At 46.2% G+C, this 19,814-nt stretch overlaps 1 protein-coding gene across 1 annotated transcript in view; it reads left to right on the top strand.

The window, feature by feature from the left end:
• The window catches only part of LOC119440646 (uncharacterized), a 62,368-nt gene that overhangs the window by 8,106 nt on the left and 34,448 nt on the right, over window positions 1-19,814 (top strand). The gene's annotated exons all lie outside the window — the stretch shown is intronic.

The raw sequence follows: 19,814 nt of genomic DNA, 5'->3' as shown, positions 1-19,814 counted from the left end.
TTTGAATGCTAGACCTCTTTATTAAGTTTCGATTCGGTACAGTATATCCTCCTAAGACCCCTTGTACAATACATTGCACATTGCCTTCAACTTTTTTTCGAAATTCACTCGGAAGTGATTACGCAAAAATATTCATTCTGGGTATGAAGTAAGGTGCATGTGTAACTGTAAAGGAGAGGTTTACTCGTATTCTTGTCATCCGCTTTCGAGAAATTTGACTGTCGTCCATGTCGTCCCAGAGGGCCTGAAGAAACCTTGAGGTACGTTTCGAAATCACTGAGATTGCGTGAAAATACCAGACGCGGCAGCAACATTACAATATATTACACGTAGTTCCACCATTTCTGCGTTTAAGCAATTAAATGCAGTTTTTACCGTAGCAAATATGAGGAGATGATGCAGATAGTTATTTTTTTTTCACGTACATGGAGAAGCAGCTTTTGGCATCTACCCATGGCATATAAATTTTAAAAATTGTTTTTCAAGTTTGTAACACAACATTATACAATAAAAATCAACCTGAATAGCGATTGAGTTCCCTATAGTTGTGTTGGGGTCTCAGGAGGATATAGTTCGTCACGTACCTTGCTTCGTAAACTTAGTGTTTCAGTTTGGCTGGTATCTTGTTGCAAATGGCTTTGCAAGTCCTCCTTTTTTAGGTGCATCATGTTTACAATCAGCCAAACCAAATATATATCACAGCGCCATCATCACACACCCTGCATCTGCGCCGAGTGCAGGCGTGTCTCGCGTCATTCACCTCAGCTGCGGGGCTCCTCAGCCACCTCCCCTCCGGAAGACGGTGCTTGCACCATACATAAATCATCAGAGCCAACAGTCTGGATGCGAGATAGGGGCGTTCTCAAGTGCCAAACAGGTGCACCGTCCGCGAAGCGAATCGGTGGATGCGATCCCCCTTTCACGCCAACCTGGCGAGCGACTGCCACCACCCTCGAATGACGTGTGGATGAGACATTTACACAGTGACATCACCAGCGACCTTTGTACTATTCTGGTCCAGTTGAATCGGAATTGTTTACAGAGCTAGTAATCATGGACAACTTTCATCCAAGTTAATAACTAGTCGTTCTATTACGTGTGTTGATAATGTGCTCGGCTTGGCCGCGGCTGCATGCGAACATCATTCCCGGGCTGGAACGCGTCAGCGTTGTTCCCATCCCTGGAAAAAGCCGACATGTTCTCAGTTGAATACGCCATTAATTTTAGAACCAGCTGAGCCTCAGAAGCGAAAACAATAAACACGCAAACACACATTGGACACACACAATAAAACGGAAAGCAGTGCAGAAATTCGCAGATAAAAAGAAAGAAAAGAACAGTTTCATTTGTAGAAGATAAGATGAGGAGCTACTAAGTAATAGAAGAAACGCATTTAGACCAGCTGGCGGTAGACCAGTGACTATGGCGTGGCGCTTCTGAGCTCGAGGTGACGGGTTCGATCCCGGCCGCGACGACCGATTCCGATGGGGGCGAAATGCAAGAACGTTCGTGTAAACATGTGTACTTAGGTTTAAGTGCACGTTAACGAATCCCAGGTGGTAAAGAATTAATCGTAAGTTCTCCACTGCGGCGCCCCTCATGATCGGATTCTGATTAGCCCGTAAAACCCAGAATTTGTATTTTTTTTTCATGCGCATTTAACGTTATGAGCGTCCAGTTTACCGATGCCGAGTATCACAGACACTGCACACATTTTCTGCATTTCTCCCATTTTAATCACAATACTGCATTTAGTGTCCAGCGACAGTACAAGACATCCTTTCAGAACGCGTATTGCGCGAAGCGCAAATATCTTTCTCCATAGCGCGCACACCCTCCGTGCATGGCTGCTTAGTGGCTATGGTGTTGGGCTTCAAAGCACGAGGTCGCGGGATCGAATCCCGGCCACGGCGGTCGCATTTCGACGGGGGCTAAATGCGAAAACACCCGTGCACTTAGATTTAGGTGCACGTTAAAGAACCCCATGTGGTCAAAATTATTCCGGAGTCCCCCACTACGGCGTGCCTCATAATCAGATCGTGGTTTTGGCACGTAAAACGCCATATATATATATTTTTTTTAATGACGCGCATGCGCTAGATACGTCATCCACGCCATGTCTCTTGGTGCTCGCGCGACAAGGCAAGCTATATGCAGTATATGTATCTGCTCGGCACATAATACAGACAAAACATATCTGATAGAGTAACAGTGCATCGCATTCAGCTAACGAAAATTCTCTTTTAGGATAGTCAGAGTGTTGTGCATAGCCTGTGAAAAGCTCTCGATGAGCAGTTTCCCCTCGAAGAATTATCAGCGCTATTCTTACTCGGTCTGCAACGCCTGATCTATAGTTTCGCGCGTGCATGAAGCAGTCGCCGAGACTGTGCAGAATTTTCGGGGCTCACGTGTTTCGAGTGCCCCGCGCAGATCAGCGGTTCCGCAGCAGCTGAACAATGCACTGACCACTAGCCACGAGACCACCGTCAGCATTATGACGTTATCGCGCTCGGAGTGAAAACAGAGGGGGCGCGTGTGTATACCCTTGGAAGAAGATAATGAATCACTGGATCCTTGCCAGGAAAACATCGGAGTGCCATGCGCGTCAGCTCCCCGTGGTAGGTTTCGTTTCTAAAAAAGCGCACCCATTACGTAACCGAACCCGTTATCGCTTCGGAAGTCCCTCCACCCGAGGAGCATGGACATCGGGTCTATATCGTGACTGCGCCAGGGATGACGTCAGAAGTAGAGATGGAGGGCTTGCAGATGTCTCCCTTAACAATAACCTAATATCACCACTCACTGTACGTATCGGAACCATAAGGCTGTATTTCTTCTGTGAACACAATATATTTGGATTTTCATCTTCTTCGTATCTACGTATCAGCATCACCAAGAGTCGCGCCTTCCAGTGGCGTAGCCAAGGGGGGGGGGGGGGGTTGGGGGGGTTCAAACCCCCCCCCCCCCCCGAAATTTTTTGCACCCCCCCTCCCCCCCACTAACCCACCCTTTGCTCTCTTCGCTTCGCGCTGACATATTTCAAGAAACAGGTGCTACTTTCACACTTTCATTCCTGGGCGCTTCCGTTTGGGTTGGTAATTTACAGCGAATCATGTCTGCATATGGAAAAAAACTGTCACGGTGTTTGTCAAGGCCTTGACACTCTGTGAGGTTTTGGGCGTGAATGTGGCGGCCGCATTCTGAAACAACAAATGCGCAACAAATGCGCAACAAATGCGCAACAAATGAAGCAACAAATGAAGCAACAAATGCGGCAGCCGCATTTTAGATGAAGGCGAAAATGCTCGAGGCCCGTTTGCTTAGATTTAGGTGCACGTTAAAGTCCCCAGGTGGTCGAAATTTCCGGTATACATTTCCGCCGCTTCCCTTCAGGTGCCGGTTAGGCCGCGTTCGCGTAGGAACTTGGTCTCGAAGCTGGCGGAAGCGGCAAAATCTTGCAAAAATCCGCCCGCCTAGGCGGCAAAACAGGCAGAAAAACAGGCGGCGAGCCAAATTGGTCTCGGACCGATTTTTTTCGCCATGGCGAAGCGGAAACGTGGCGGAAAGTCGTTCTGCTCGACCGGAAGCTACACTAGCATGTAAACTTCCGGTCGTAACATTGAACATGGCACCAAAAGTGTAGGCTGCAATGCTGATCGACGCGATCAAGAACCACCCCTTGCTCTACGACAAGAGAAGTACTAAAACGTACTGTCAGCAATAGTCGCGATAGAATTCAACGTCGCGCGACAGGAGGTGCGGCAACGAAGCCTTGGCGTGACCCAACTTCTTACACTTTAGCAAAGCCAGGCGAACCCACCACTGCCGTTTCCGAGGTTTTCTTGTCTTCCGTTTATTCATTGTCGATTTCTAGAAAACAAGTAGGTAGAAGTATAAAAGCCATTTCTTCTTCCACTTTCATGACAGACAATAGTTAGGCAGATTCCTCGTTGGCGCTCCATAATTCTCCTCGCACGTGCACGGTATGTTGCAGAAGTCGCGGGGTGCTTTTCTCGTCGCGACGATAGATTGGAAGCGTAGGTCTCACGTAGGACGCGCAGGCTTCGGCGAGCCTCAACACAAGGGCCAGCCCGGGTTTTAGCTTTGGTGTTCCCGTTGCCGCTTTCGTGTCCTGGAGGCACCGAAAATAATGCGAAATGATGAAATGTTATTACAACTTGTAAATAAAAGCTATTAAAGAAATATAATCACGCCTAGGCAGCAACCTGTGACACAGCGCTACCGCGCCAGTGTGAGGAGAATTACGGAACGCCAACGAGGAACTTACCGAAGGTCGCAGATGACACGCGAAATTGCGCAAGATGATCACTTTTGATGACGGGTGGGTCAGTGAATGAACATACCGCTCGAAATAATGCGATAATGAGCGCCATCACGCCGACAAACGCACGCAGACTAGATGAATGTGGACGAAAGCGGCAGCGGCGGCCGCGGTGGCAGCAAAACAAATGTGAACTTGGACATGCGCGGAAAAGATTTTCCGGCCGCTTTGGCCTTTCCGGCCGCTTTGGCCTCTCCACCCGCTTGCCGCTTCCCAAGTGTGAACGTAGCCATAGTCTGCAGCGCAAAACGTCTCTCGTTTGCGATTGCGCCCCTACGGAAGGCTGGTAGTTACTGTTGTGTTGCTGAATCCCAAACCAGCAATTACGAAAGGCTGGTAGTTGCTGTTGTGTTGTGGAATCCCAAACCAGCAATGTACACACGAAAGGGTTGATGCCAGCAGTGAAATTCCACCGACTCGCAACAGAATGCACGAAACAGACAGCCGACAAGCATGGATTACTGCTGTGCGCAGTACAGCGTAAGTAAACTCTTGTTGCAGGCTCTGACAGTTCTCGTCGGAGTTCACGCGTCCTGAGAAATTGATTATGTGCACTATGCACTGAACAAGACCGGAGTTAATTCCTGCATCACTAGTACACCAATCAGTCGAGATTCTGTGAGGTACAAGGCCGCTTCCTGTTTGCACCGGCCTAAGTGAAGCAGAAATGACTCGCACGCACTACTTAAAATGCGTACACATGCCATAACTATGCAGTGCGGTGAAATATTCTGTACAATTCTGAATCTGTTGACGTAAAGGCAAATGACGGCTGCACGCTCGCACACAGCGGAAGACACAGCGGCCCATGCACTTGCCGCAGGAAATGCAAGGCAACGAAAGCTTCGTAAAAAAAAAGCATTACTCGTTTTTGCACGTATTTAAGTTTTCTAGCGCGAAGACGCAGCGAACAAGCTATTGCTATGGGAGTAGGTATAGCCTGGTAACACGTGCATTTTCACATGTATAGCCGTCGTTGACCTGTGAAACGCACTTCGCCCCGACGAGGACGACGCCATCTACGCTTAACGGAGATGAACAATTAATGATGTCTTCTCCGATCGGGCGGGTCGTCTCAATGATGCGTTTTCGAAGACTGGTCCATTCAGTGGCGCGATATGAGACGGTTGCTCCAAACGCCCACTGTACCTGTCGTACTTACTGTATTTTACTGCGCTTGCATTACTTTTTACTTAATTTCTTCACAAGCACACACACACGCGAGGGGGGGGGGGGGGGGGGGGGGGGTCCCATGTCTTTGATATACATGCAAAGAGTCTGCTTAAACTACCGATATTTATTATCGAACACGTCACGTAGAGGAAAGCAGACGCTTGCCCCCCCCCCTCCCCCCCCCCCGGTCGGGCCGATGAACCCCCCCCCCCCCGAAAAAAATTTCTGGCTACGCCCCTGGCGCCTTCATTTGTCATCGTTACTAGAAATCTTCGAGAATAAAGCTAGAGACTCTAATAAAGGCGTTTCCTCGCACGTTCCACACTAGATAAGCTGATCGAACACCATACCTTTCTGTACATTTCTTTTTCCTATATTTGATAAGGCGAATGAACAGCGCTCCTCCTACCTTGCGGTCCTAGGTTTTTGTTACAATCATTAGTCAGGGCTAAGTTAGAGCATCTCCCATCTGGAACCCACCCGAAGTAGGTCTCACAAATACTCTAGAATCTGTTCAAAATCGTGCTGCTATAGATTCATTCATGCTTTGTATTTATATGCAATCAGTGGTTCATCCCTCAAAGCCGAGTGTAACTTATCACCTTTGTCTTGTCGCCGAAGCGTTGCAACCCTCTCTCTATTTCACAAGTTCTTTCACTCGCCACTTAATTGCTATCTATATCTCATCACACTGGTCATGCGCTACAAGTTTCTCGCCCACGTGCCCACGTACTAAAACATTTTCTGCTTCATTTTTCCCAGAGCAGCAAAAGACCGGAACGGCGTTTCTCGCAACATCGCCACTATCACCTGCCCATCAAGCTTCATGCATAGCATATCAAATCGCACTGATAACATCGCACCGATCGTTGTGTCAACAATATTGTCCGTAAAAAAAAAAAAAAAAAAAAAAAAAGAAACACCTTTTATGTAATTAATACCCCCTCGTGGATCTTTACGGAAATAAGAATGAAATGAAATGAAACGAGTCGTGCCACGACATTCTCGTGGGAGCGTGTGATGTGATGGCGTTTGTTGGTGTTAACGCGCTGCTGGTGAGGCGAATGACACGTGATGGAGATGCCTTATGTCATGCGTTAAGTTGTTCTTATAAGGGGGGGAAAAAAAAGGGGGGGGGGGGGGGCTGGGCGTTGCCGGTGGAGCGCATGCGCGATTTGAATAAAACCTAGCTGCATTGCCTTGCCGCGGTTCAGTACGGTGCTCACCACCAGTGGAAGCGCCGATTCGAGACGCCACCTTTGCACTTGAACGCACGGATGCCTCGTCGCGAGTGTGGCGGCAAGTATACCTAATTGCTAAGTTCCTCGGCGTACCGTAGGCCGTATGTAGAGAAGATTCCGAAGCGTCGATGGGTTCTCACTCTTCGTGGCGACTGGACGCTGATCTTGAGGCTGTTGTGGCTTCCTCTTCACGTATGTTACGACGCTGAAATGGACAATGTATACCGTGCTGTTATTGGAGGTTTAGCACAGCGTGAGCGTCGCCACATCTACGAAGGACGCGTTAGTGAATAGCTGCTAATTATATTGCCCAGCTGTGGCTCGAAGACGCGCATCTAAAATTTATGCGGTGGTTTCGCATTCAGTCCCCTTTCGGAATGCGCCTGCCACGGCTCGAGAATCGAACCCGGGACCTTGTGCTCGGCATCGGAACGCCGCAGCCCCTGAACCGCAACGGCTGATAATGTGCTATGCATGACCCTGTAGGAATTGCTAACATCGAGTGGCCTTTGCTGCCTGATTCGATTTCAGCGCAGGAATTTCGCAGCCAGAAGCTGCTTCCTGCGTCCCGAGTTTTAATTGTACGTACGTTCCGTATATCATCGTACTTTGCTTTCTCTTGGACCTGATGTATTTCACGAAAGAAGTCACCATAATTAATCGTGCAAAATATAAAAAGGAACAACGTGTGGATATTCGAGATTTCAAATGCTTTCGTCTCGAGTCGAAGCATCCGAGCTAAGAACTTGGTTTCGGGAATGTTCACTTTATACGTCACTGATAACTTGACCGTTACAGACGGAGAATAGTGCATATGGTGACTGTGGCTTAAGTACTATACGCATCGCAATTCGAACAATAACTTATTCCTGAATCATCGTTTCTCTAGACGAAGGGCTCAGCCACATGCACGAGGTTGGGGAGCAATCGTGTTTGCATAGCCTTCTGTGCCTTGACCAATGATATGCCTACCTGATTTTGTTCACTGCCTGCAGATATTGACTGATGGCCGCGGCGACCGCATTTCGATGGAGGCTAAATGCAAATTTAAAGTCCTCAAGATTTAAGTGCGAGTTAATCTAATTGGTTAAAATTATTCCGGATCGGGAGTCCCCTTCTACGGCGTGCCTGATACTCATATCGTGGTTTTGGCACGTAAAGCCCCAGAATTTAATCTTCATTGATGTGCGAACTAGTGTTAGAGGAGGAGTACGGCGATGTTGGCTGCCGGCGGATCTAGCCTTTTTCTGGAATTGCCAGCAATGGCTTTTCAACAGAGTTTGGGAAGCCTAAAATCTCGGTTACGGCGTTCAGTGCGTCCTCATTCAAAGCGCACTGTGAGACTGGGCCAATAAGACGATGTGGAAAATAGCCTTGTGAGCCATCCAGTGCAACATATGTCGCGCCGACCCGCCCACCCCCACGACTATATAGTATCAGCATCCCAAGCAATGTGACAAAATGACCCAACGCCCCGGAATGATTCTGGTAGACGTTACCATTCGCAATCTATCGCATCGCTTAATATTTTAAACACTTCAGTAGGAGCCGGCACATGTGCCGCCTGAATATCCAGTGTCCTCGCTAGGAAACATGTCGTTTACATTAGCATGCGGGCGGGCGCCTCGATGTTGAAGCACTTCAAAGAATTTCGCGCTGTAGCGAGTCTATAGCACATTGCCAGAAATGTTCAACATTTCCTCTAACTGTAACGTGATATATGCGGCGTTGTACGTGAATCACTGTAGTTTACTGCACAGAAGAAAGATGCGCGCGTGTAAAAGCTAGGATTATCGCGTAGCTGGGTTATCTAGATTATCTAGTCAGTCGTTGAGATAGTCACATTGGAAAGAAAAAAAACAAAAACAGTGTGAACAATCCACGGGCGGGCTGACGAACGAGTTTTGCCTGAGCCTGATTTCGCAATGAGGGGAAAAAAAAAAAAAAACTGCAATGTCATGTATGGCGAAGACGGAATGGACGAACAGGACATGGGGACTTGCAAGTAGCTTAACTGTTGCGAGTTAGCATGAATACTGTATTTGTTTGCATTTTTTGTCAGGGTTTCTGTCGCGCTGGTCGTCAACGCCTCATATAGGTCAATCTCGCTCCATGGCAGCTCGTCATCGTTGCACTCCTTTCCTAAACTGAAAGATGTGGGGCATGAAGTCTGGCTGGCTAAATGCATGCAATGTGCGATTTAGGCCTGGTCGTGCCTGTCATGCTTATTTTAGTAAACTCCTGTGACTTTCGGAGATAACTACAAACTGCGTCCTCTGAAACTGTTTCTTTGGCCACGTATACGTGTGTTCGTTCAACTCGTTTCATGCCAGACATGGTCTCTTTCTCTCCTTTTTTTTTTTTTTTTTTTTTCATTCACGGCTTCGCGTTCGACTTTCGGCTACCAGTTGGTGCGCAAGCCGCTGGTAATGCAAGCCTGCTACCACCGGTTACCCATGTTGACATTATAAATTATCTCGTGTTATCAACAAAATACATTATAAATTATCTAGTGTTATGTTTCATTAGATCATATGAAGGCTTACAAGTCGCTCGACTCGCACAACTACTTTACGAGCGGATGGGTCCGGAACCTCATTGCGAAGAAGTTCCCGTCTAAGCGAGTTGTTTTGCTTAGCCAGGTGAGTTGAATGCACTCGTCATTTCATAGCTGTGATAAAAAAAAACAGCAATAACCACATAAAGGATCGACATACATCAGCCTAAGTGAAATTGAAGCTTCAACTCGCGTCGGCCACGCGGCGATGTCGCCGAGCGGGGATAACGTACACCGAATTTCACAATCTGGATCAGAAATGAGCCAACGCAGAGTGAAAGCAAAAAAAGAAACACCTGTTTCCCTGCTATCCGTTAAAGGAAAGCAGCTTTAGTGTGTCTACTGCCGAACTGTATTTTTTACTGCCCCCGAGTCCCTGTTCTTTTCCTTATAAATTACCTGCAACGGGAGCACGACAGCTGCTTTCAAGACTTGTGCATGATCATTACCAGCTTTGTATCAGACAACAACACTGCAAACTGTTTTTTTTTCTTTTTTATTTTTATTTTTTCATTCACGGCGTCGCGTTCGACTATAATCAACGCTGACTGCGGTAGCTGTCATTCACCCCCCCCCCCCCCTTTTTTTTTTTGTTCCTTTTCGAACGCTTGAATGTGGGTCAGTGGCATCAACAAGGCAATTCACGTGGGAAAAAGTAAAATATGTGTGGCTCCTGATGTACTTCACGGTAAGGACAATTCCCAAGCTGGCTTCTTCGCATACACGTCTGTCTACTCGAAACCAGGAAGCTCGACAACAGCTAGCTTCCTTAAACCGTCACTTATGCACTGCCTAGATTGACTGGTATTGGCGCTTCTCTGCATGCACTACTACCGTGACGCCGACGTCGTCAGGCTATGTCCTCCCTTCAACTTCACCTTCGTCATACTACCACCATACGGCGAAGTCAGTTATGGTAATGATCTCTATTGTCATACCGGACCCTTCGAAACGGGGCGGCGCCAACTATACTTATCAAACCTGCTTGAGCTAATCAGGTTTTAAATCTATTCTTTTGCAATCAAGCATTGTGCCTATATCTGCTTGATATTTTTTTTTCTCTTCATTAAAACCTCTCTTATATTGTACACGCACCTGTGCCTGTAACGTCTCCGGCTCTGTCAATCTCTTCACTGTTAATAGTGAAAAAGAAGAAAAATACAGAAATCTTTCTGTATTTTTTTCTTCTTGCGAGCAAAATCGGGTGAGAGCTTAGCACATCGGCTGCGCCCAGTAAATTTCTAACTCCAAGAACATGCTCGAGAATGCTTGCTGACCACTTTCAAGTAGATAGATCAACCACTTCATTGGATGGCAATTGAACACTTTCTGCGTGTGTTCTGCTGTTGAGCACTATCGCGGCTTTGATTCCGGGCTTTGGAGGCTGCGTCCAAAAGGGCCCAGAATGCAAACGTTCGTGTGCTGAAATAGGTGTAGCTCAGGTGAAAAAAATCCCACAGCTTTCCTTTCTGCGACACCTGTCACAGCCCCATTAATTACAACGGGCACAAGTACAGCGCGCTGTTTGTGGCACTGAGTACCGCCACAGACACGTACGTTATTGCAGCTGGACATAAGAAATTCATTGCGTTGTTGGAAAGTAAAGACCACGTATTCACAAGATGAACCCACAACTCGTCGCAGCGCTAGAAAATCCTTATTTCGACAGCTCTATACAAAAATGTGGAGATGGAATTGTGCTCCTTCTCAGCCAAGAGGCGCAATTAAGTTTCTGTGGCGCATAAATTTCGTCGCAGCAGCTCGCCTCTGCGGCGAAGGCAGTTGATTGGAGACTGCTTTGACACATGTCAAGAACGGGGTCACACTTTTGCGGCTCGAGATCGACGAGCGTGGTGAAAACTAGTGAACTTATGGGGAGAGAGAGAAAAACTAACTCCAGTCACAGTATTCTTGCGTTCCAGAGGACAGCGTTTGCGTCATGGCAAGGTGTGTCTGCACGCATCAAGTCTAGTTTGCCGCAGAATAAACTTCCGCGCGAGATCGGAGTGAAAAAGTGCGAGCTATAGCGTGTGGTATCAAAGAACCGGCTTGGGGCCTTTCCTAGTTGCTGCTCCCCTCGTCAAAACTTCCGCCCGGCAGAAAACGAAACCAAAACTATCGACAGGGCTGATGCCGTTATCATAGTTTCACACTCTATGGCCGTTATCAAATTATCAAACTTTAGTACTGCTTAAACTTGAAAAAAAAAAACGTTTCACACGTGTTTGTGGTTTTTGAACAGAATTTATATATTACTTTAAAACAGGTTTTGTGTTCTAAAAACTCAACGCAAAGGTTCTTTTTCTTGCCGCTACGTGTCGTCGGGCTCATGTGGGGAATTTTCCCCCCCACCTCGCGTCAACGCTGGAGCGCTTTCATGTGTTGCAGCGCGAACACTGCTTGATAACAGGATTACGTGATTACCGTGTCCAACAAATGCAGGTTAACGTAAGGTGAGTCTTGCTTTCGATTCAGTTGTTTCAAGGGTCGGCGAAGTCGCTCTGCTGCCTGGTTCCCGCTTGACAAAATCGGAATGAGTGCTTCTTCCGACAGTTACTTCTCTTCCGCAAGTTTAACGGCAACTCTGTATGTGCGCTTGGCGAAATAATTACAGCTTTATCGTTAACCTGTGCTAATGGCCGGCAGTAGTTCTTAAAAATGAAATATGAGTACGCGGCCGACACAATGCCTTTCTTGATTCTGAAGAAATCGGCATCGACAGCTTAAGAATGCCACAACCCTCCTGACAGTTTTGGACGTTTTCGAATAGCCGGATTAACTGAGAAAAATCGTACGTTGCCGTGCAGCAACCCACAAAAATACCCGCTGTGGTAAGCTTCGTGAGTCGAACCTTTGCTGGCGTAATACTTTCTTATTCCGCTTTCTGAATGCCTTTGTGTAATGCTACATTGACCTCAATTTTGCAAGGATAGCTTCTGTTCTGTTTTTAAACTTAATACCTATATTGGCGGGGACGTTACGAACAGGCTAGTAAATATTGAAATTTCTTTGCATGTTCTTGACAGCTTCTCACTTGTAAGGATGTCATTCATTTTCTCGCGCAAGCGCGGAAGATTCGAAACCGAAGTCCCGGCGCTACTGCTGTCACTGGGATTGTTATCACGTGGAATCTGAGTCGGCATTGTAAACTCTCGACGTTGACTGTTCCTGAAGAGGCAGCCCTGCGGAAATGTGCAAGCAGCGGAGGCGGGCTGTTTTTGTAAACAGGGGCGCAACCTCTGACGCTCGTGGTCGAAGAACATGCGTAATTCATGCAGCATGAAAGACTCGTCTGGGCACCCTTTCGGCTTGTTTACGAAGACATATGGTGCGGCGCATAGTTTGCGAGGGCGCTTGCCGCCATCCGCTTGCTCGGCTGTCGCTTCTCTCGCGCAGATCGAGGCGTCTGGTAACTTCCAACACCTCTGACTAGTGTCTTAGTGACTCACTGCAAGATGTTTCTCGTGTAAGTCCGCTGAATCAACTTGTACTTTTTCTTTTTCAGTTGCAGATGACGTAACTACAGGGTAAGCTCTATTTCTATACTTCTTATTCTCTCTTGCAATCTATTTAAGATTGCTTTATCTCACATGTGAGGTTGCTGCATGCTCTACTTTTGCCAGTACTTCAAATTTCTGATAGGTATACAGGTTTTGTAATTTTGCCTGACAGCCTTTGTTGCTAAAGTAGCAACATCAGAAATGTACCACTGTCGCACAGCAAACTCCTGTGGTGTATTGCTTTCTCTCTTGAACTCAACTTCATGTTTCTCTAAAGGAGTGGACATCAATATTCTTTTTGTGGCACACATTTAATGTCTAAAACTGTGGGATGACTGTAGCACAACTCCAGATTGGTTGCACTTGTGTTAGGTAGTTGCAGTACAATGCAAATTTCGGTATTATGGCTCGACGTGGTGGGCACAGTATGCAAGGTGATGCTGCTGCTTGAGATTGTATAATTGGTGTCGTTGCCAGCAAACTTTGCACTTGCATTTTTCAGCCAGCCACAGCGTATTGAGTACCTGACTTTTTTTTTTTTTTTCAATAATCGATCGACTATTGATTACAAAATGCCCGTTTTCCAAAATGGGGTGCAGGTTCCAAAATCTACATTGTTTCATTATTAGCAGTGGCATCCTCCTTTGAAGCATGAATGGTGAAAGAACTATCTGCTTTCATTAAAGTTATACTGACACAAATGATAACTCAAAACAACTGTTAGATTACATTGCTGCGAGCTCATGGGTATCATCTGTAAAGTATCATTAGCAAATGCAGCTTTGAACTTATTTTAATTTTGAAGTATATGTGAGCGACAAATAGGAAAGTGCAGCACCTCTCGATGCAGTCATCAGCATAGGCCCCATTTGTGAACAATGTTATGTCAGAAGTGTCGGCCCTTGATTTCGGTGACGTGTGACGTCATTGGCTTGTCTTCCCATTTGGAAGATGCTTCAGCACTGTTTGCACTGGGTCTCTTGCACTGATCGCACACGAAGCATACATACGTGTCATAAGTGCAAACTTCTCACCGTTGTGGATGACTAGAGTACTGATACTGTGGCTGGCAGTAGCAAATCTGGTGGTGATACATTGTTACGATTTGTCCAACTACAATGAATTTTTTTTTTGTTCATCAGTGTTATTGAAGAGAATTATCGTAAAAGTACAGTACATTAATGATAACATTGCTACTAACGCTTTACACCAGCAGTTCTTCAGAATGTTGTAAGTTGCACTACTAGATTTGTGGGCGTTAAGGTTAGATACTGTCGCCAGATGTCGCTACCAGCGTTCCTGCCATACACAACGCATATATAGTATATTTTATGCATTATGCAGCAAATATTTCTAGGCCACTGTACAGCCAAGTTACATCTATACCATTTGTCATTGACCGCACCATTGACTTTCTCGTACTACTTCCTGGCACTCTTTCGCCATCATTGGGCCTTGCGCCATAAAACTGCATACATCATCCTGCTATAAACCTCTCCGGTTACCCAGCAAACTGCGGACGGTAAGAAGTTTGCAGACATGCTGAAACGTCGCTAGAACTCTCTAATGCCGAGGTCATACTGCGTAGTGGACTTCTGCCCAACGAATCATTATGATGTAGCAATGCACAGGTTTCCCGCCTAACTAGTAGACAAAACAAGAGTACAGATGTCATGGTAGATAGTGCGCTAGCGTGCGTCGCAGGTCGGTGCGCTAAGTGATCATTGCTGTTTACAAGCATGCCTTTTACGTCGCAGGGCACAAAGTGCTCTTTGAAATCAAAACCGTGACTGGTCGTGAGATACGAGCATATCGCTAAAGAATCGTCCAGCTCTGGAGCAAACAAATTTCTCTAGCATAATTAATGGGTCAATAGCTGAGGATTAAGCGCACAAAATAGTCTATAAATTTTCTGTACTCCTTTTAGACGTGTTTCCTCATGTCAGCTAGCAGTTATTGTGTAGTTTGTCTTGAAAATGCCTTCTGTCGTACAGCAGCAGTGGCATCTCGTAAGCATTAATAATCTTCAATTACAAACTGTTGAAACTATGCAGATGACATCGGTATTGGTCTAGCATTCTCCGTTGAGTTCTAAGAGGTGACTTGCAAATGTTACGGTATGTAGCTCATACATTGCCCCCTTTCATTTGCACAGTATGTCTGCAAAGGCCTGTGGCCTTTCCAGTCTTGCAAGTGGGGCAATGGATGGTGGAGGCACCAAGGGCGACGGTGACAGCCGCACTGAGCGAATAGAAAGGTATGCGGATTAGGTTATCGCCTGCGGTTGCATGTTTGTAATTATAGGTTGCACTCGGATCATTTAACACACTCTGTTCTTTTGGCACTTTGTCATTGCTTTTCCACAACAGCACACTCAGCCGAGCACATAATTTTTTTTTTTGCAAACATTTGGCACAAATGGTAGTTTGTGTAATTAAAGAACCTACCTTGCATAACTTCAGCAATTTTTAGAAGTTTGCAGTTGAGAAAGGAAGGTAATTTTCTGTGGGAGCCATATGTGAAATCAATTGTTGAGAATGTCAATTGGCATACTACCGTAAAAACAAGAATATAGGTCAAACTTTTTTTTCAAAACCATTGCGAAAAGTCTTGCAACAATAGGCAGATGAAGTAAACAGCCGCTTTCGCCATCGCAATCGGGCTGCTTTGAAACATTTTGTTTCAAAATGAGCGGAAGTCATCGGTAAAGATCGCACGCGCCTCTGGAATGACGGAAGGCGCAATTCAAGGGCTCGCCATCCTGGGTGCAACGAATCGTGAAGAGGAAGGGCTTTGCACTACGGTGCCGTACTTCTGTCTGCCAGAAACTGGCCGAAGAATTGAAGACAGGCTCGAGTTTCAGCGATATGTAATTGCGCTTCGGCATCAACGCAACTTCATGATGGGACAGATTGGAAACGCCGACGAAACGCCAGTGTGGTTCGATATGCCCTCAAGCCGGACTGTTTCCGAGAAAGGAGCTGAGCAAATCAAGCTTCTAACAACAGGAAACGAGCACTCGCGGTTCACTGTGATGCTCGCGTGCACAGCTGATGGGAAGAAGCTGCCCCCTCTCATCCTTTTTAAAAGGAAACAATTGACGGAAGAGGAATTCCACGCGATGGCATCATCTGGGTTAATGAAAAGGGTTTCATGAATGAATCATTAATGCTGGAGTGGGTCCGGCTTGTCTGGAAGCGGCGGCCTAGTACTCTCTTTGAGCGAGCGAACATGCTCGTTCTTGACTTGTTTCGAGGTCACCTCAAAGCCAACGTCATGCGGGCCCTGTGCGATGGCAAGATGGACCTCGTGGTCATCCCTGGTGGACTGACATGTGCTGCAGCCACTAGACATTGTGCTAAATAAGCCATTTAAAGATAGAGTGCACGAACTCTATAAGAATGGAGGCTGGGCGATAACCCGGGTACCCCTACCGGCCGCCTGCGACGTCCACCGCTTGCGACTGTTTGTGGCAGGGTGTCGTCGGCATGGAAATCTCTCCCCGAAGAGATGGTGCGCAAGTCTTTTAGAAAATGCAGCATAAGCAACGTGCTGGACGGCACAGAGGACTATGGCACGTGAGCAGTAAGAAGCACTCGTCATCCGACTCTGGTTCAAAGTAGCGCTTGCACACTTCGTGCCCTTCTGTGTACTGTACACCCGGCCAATTTTTAACAGTATTGCGTGACCATCGACCTGCATGTTCGTCAGCAGCATTTAAATAAATACTGTCACCATTGTGCAACCGGCTGAGTCGCATTTGTTTCAAGGTAAGGGTGTCTTTCGGTACTTTTGCCATTGAAAAAGATTTTTTTTTCATTTTTAGAATTGGTTAGTTGAGGGGTCGACCTATATTCCAGTCCGACCTATAGTCTGGTTTTTACGGTAATACTGAACTTTATTGGTATTGTTTATAAAATTGTACAGTAGTAGTGTAAAAGCTGAAGCTGTCGTAGCAATAAGGGCCAGATGTGACTGAAAAAGCACTGATGGTACATTTTGGACTGATCAGAATGGACTGTGTCCTGTTTAAACTGCATAGCCTAAATTAGTTTGTCCATGAATTACTCATGGTGAGAAGAGTAATACGTTAACTTTTCAGTATTCAAGCAGCTTTGGTTGTGTCCTGCCATACCTGCCGATTTGGCCTTGCTGCCAAAACTGCATTTGGCTGCACATTGTAGTGCTACTGCCAGTATCTTTAGCATGAGACACTTTGGTGTACAGATGAACATCGATATAAAAAACAGATATAATAAAGTATCAGATATACTGAAGCAAATCTAAAATGTTTCTTGTCAATATCATGTAATTATGCTTATATCAAATATAACAAGGTATTTTTGTGTTGGGTGGACTTTGTTGTAAGGAGGTTCAACTTTAGTCGCAGTTCCATCTTCTTATTCGCTGTTACAGTTTGCAGTATGATAGATTGGGTGAAACTAACGAGTGTCAAATCGCAATTGTTTTGATTATACATGGGGCATCGACAGCTTGATGCAAGTATCCTTGGAGACGTGTTGTTTTGAGAATCTGACCTGATGAGACGCATTAAATCATGGCTGCAAAAAATTGCTTGTCATAGATGGGTCAAAAGGAAGTTGCAGAGCAGGGAACATTCAGGAAGAATTTAAAGAGCAAGCAGTTTGGGAACCTTGGCGTCTTTTGCATGCTGGTGTGATCTGGAAACTGAAGAGGCAGTCAACCACTTGCCGTTCCATCGCCTTGTCACCGTAACCAAGCACACTTACTGTTTCACAACATCACTGCATTGCTCTTATGTTGTCTGGTCACTTGGTCCAACTGACACTGATAGAAGTTTGGGGAGTTTTCTTTCCTTGTTTCATTTTTGACAAGACTATATTGTCATAGGTTCTTCAGTTGATCTTTCTTTGTCATTGTCACATGGGGGAGCTGAGGTGACGTCTACGGACTATCTTTCATTCGTGCCAAACAGTGCAAACCATTTCCTCCTCTGTCAATTCTTTTTAGAATGTTTTATCAGGATTCATGATGTTGCATTGCAGCAGATATGTTCTTGAATTGGTTACTTTATGCGCACATTTCTTTGTGAAAAAGTTTCACCTCCTATGCAATGCAGGTATTTTACATTGAGCTACATTCAGTGTCCAAGTACTGATTGAACGAGCAACCTGATCTGGTGATGTTTGGAATTTTTTTCGTGCAGATATAAGAAGCAGAGACGGGAAGAACTTGCAAGACATTACATGACAAAAACATCTGAAGAGAATAGTGTTGCAACCACTACGAAAGTTAAAGCTGCAACGAAAGGTGCCAGCACAGAAGGCCACAGTGAAAAGAGTTCAGCACCAGAACGAAAGAATGTTGCCCCAAGCGTTCGAATGACCAGGGCGTCTCGGTAAGCTTTCTGGGGGAATAGCACGACATTAAGTGCCGTGTTTCTAGTGACTTCAGTGTGGTCAGCACTGGTGTTTACCATCTTAGTTTGAATTAATAGTGTAAACAGAGAAGCATGTGGCCTAACACACGAATCGCTTGCGCAGTGTCGTCATGCAGCATCATTGCAAGCAGCGTCATAGCAAGCAGCTGGATCCACGAATGCATTTGGCTGATTTTGTGACCACGAGAGCATTCTCCGTAATAAATAATTGCTAATCTTTAGTAAGGACAGAAAAATGATTTCATCTTCGCGCTGCCGGTCTGCACAAAATTGCGCATAGCTGCGTCTGCTGCGTGTGGCCTCCGAGATAGCAGCGGCATGCTGCATAGCATAGTTGCATAGCATAGCCACTTATAGTTGCTGCAAAAGTTTTTTCAAATCCTTTCAGATTTGTGAGACATCCTTTAATAGTGAGGCCATTCTATGATTAGTTAGAAAAGTGTTTCAGGGCCTCTTTAACATAGTGAGCATGTGGGTGGTGGTCGTATATAATTGCAGCAGAATGGAGTTGCTTTCTCTGTCGGGCTGCTACTAGCATCGATTGGCACACATTACCTACACTCCATCTCACAAGCTGGCTGCAGCACTGCCGAAGGTATGAGGTATATAGTTCCGGGCGTAGCTGGCTGATTATTGGCTACACGAGTTTTATTTTTGCTCGCTACATGATGGGGTGCAGCGACATGTCGCATGTTGGGACCTTTGTGCATGCATGCCGTATACCGAGAATTACTGTGGCAGTTACCACTGGTAACCGTAATAGCCACCCTAACCGAGGCAACATGGCAGCACGCATGCAGCGCTCACCACCTGATTCGATCCAAATTCGCACTTGTTACTGGCTCTCCATCGTTTCAGCAAGAAACAAGCAGCAAAATCCGTCATCTCCAAGTCTCATCTCAAGCTGACGTCAAATTATCAAGTATGTTTTATCGTACTTATTGAGACCGGCTGTTTTCACGCTGCTAGGACTACAGACATGGTTCATTTCTAGGTAGCAGATGGCGCCACAACATTAGCATTGGTGATGCGTTGACAATGTGGAACGCTATAAAAGCATAATTGTTCACTGCATCATTCATTTACTACCCTACTCTAGCATGGGAAGGGATGACGGTAGCGAGCAAATGCCAAGTAGATGCCGAGCAGACGCTGTGGCGTAGGGGAACATCTGCGTGGGCATTCCGCCGTACTACTTGCTAAGGAGGCTGCAAGGTAACTGCAGGGAAAGCGTCCAGATAAAGCGAAGCTCTGTTGTCGCATGCATGTAAGCGCAGCTAATGGTTACAGCGTCAAAACATTTTTTGTGTCGATCCACCAACCATGGAGCATGTAACTGGATGGCAAGCAGACGCTGAGCAGACGACGCGGTGTGCATGTGCACATCTCGAGGGACATTCGACCTTCCTATTGGCTAAGAATTCGTGTAGCTTTCACAGTGCTGCAACCACTCTGCGAGATGGGGTTATATACCTTATGGAAACGGCATGCACAATACTTGGAGGCTACTACAGAGGGCAGGGAAAAGTGCCGACTGTCAGCTTTCTTTCCTTTTTTTTTTATTTTTGCTCTAAGGGGA

The sequence above is a fragment of the Dermacentor silvarum genome, chromosome 2 (assembly GCF_013339745.2).
Source record: "Dermacentor silvarum isolate Dsil-2018 chromosome 2, BIME_Dsil_1.4, whole genome shotgun sequence".
Classification (NCBI taxonomy): domain Eukaryota; kingdom Metazoa; phylum Arthropoda; class Arachnida; order Ixodida; family Ixodidae; genus Dermacentor; species Dermacentor silvarum.
The sequence above is the reverse complement of the archived record's forward strand: the minus strand, read 5'-3'. Positions and strand labels throughout refer to the sequence as shown.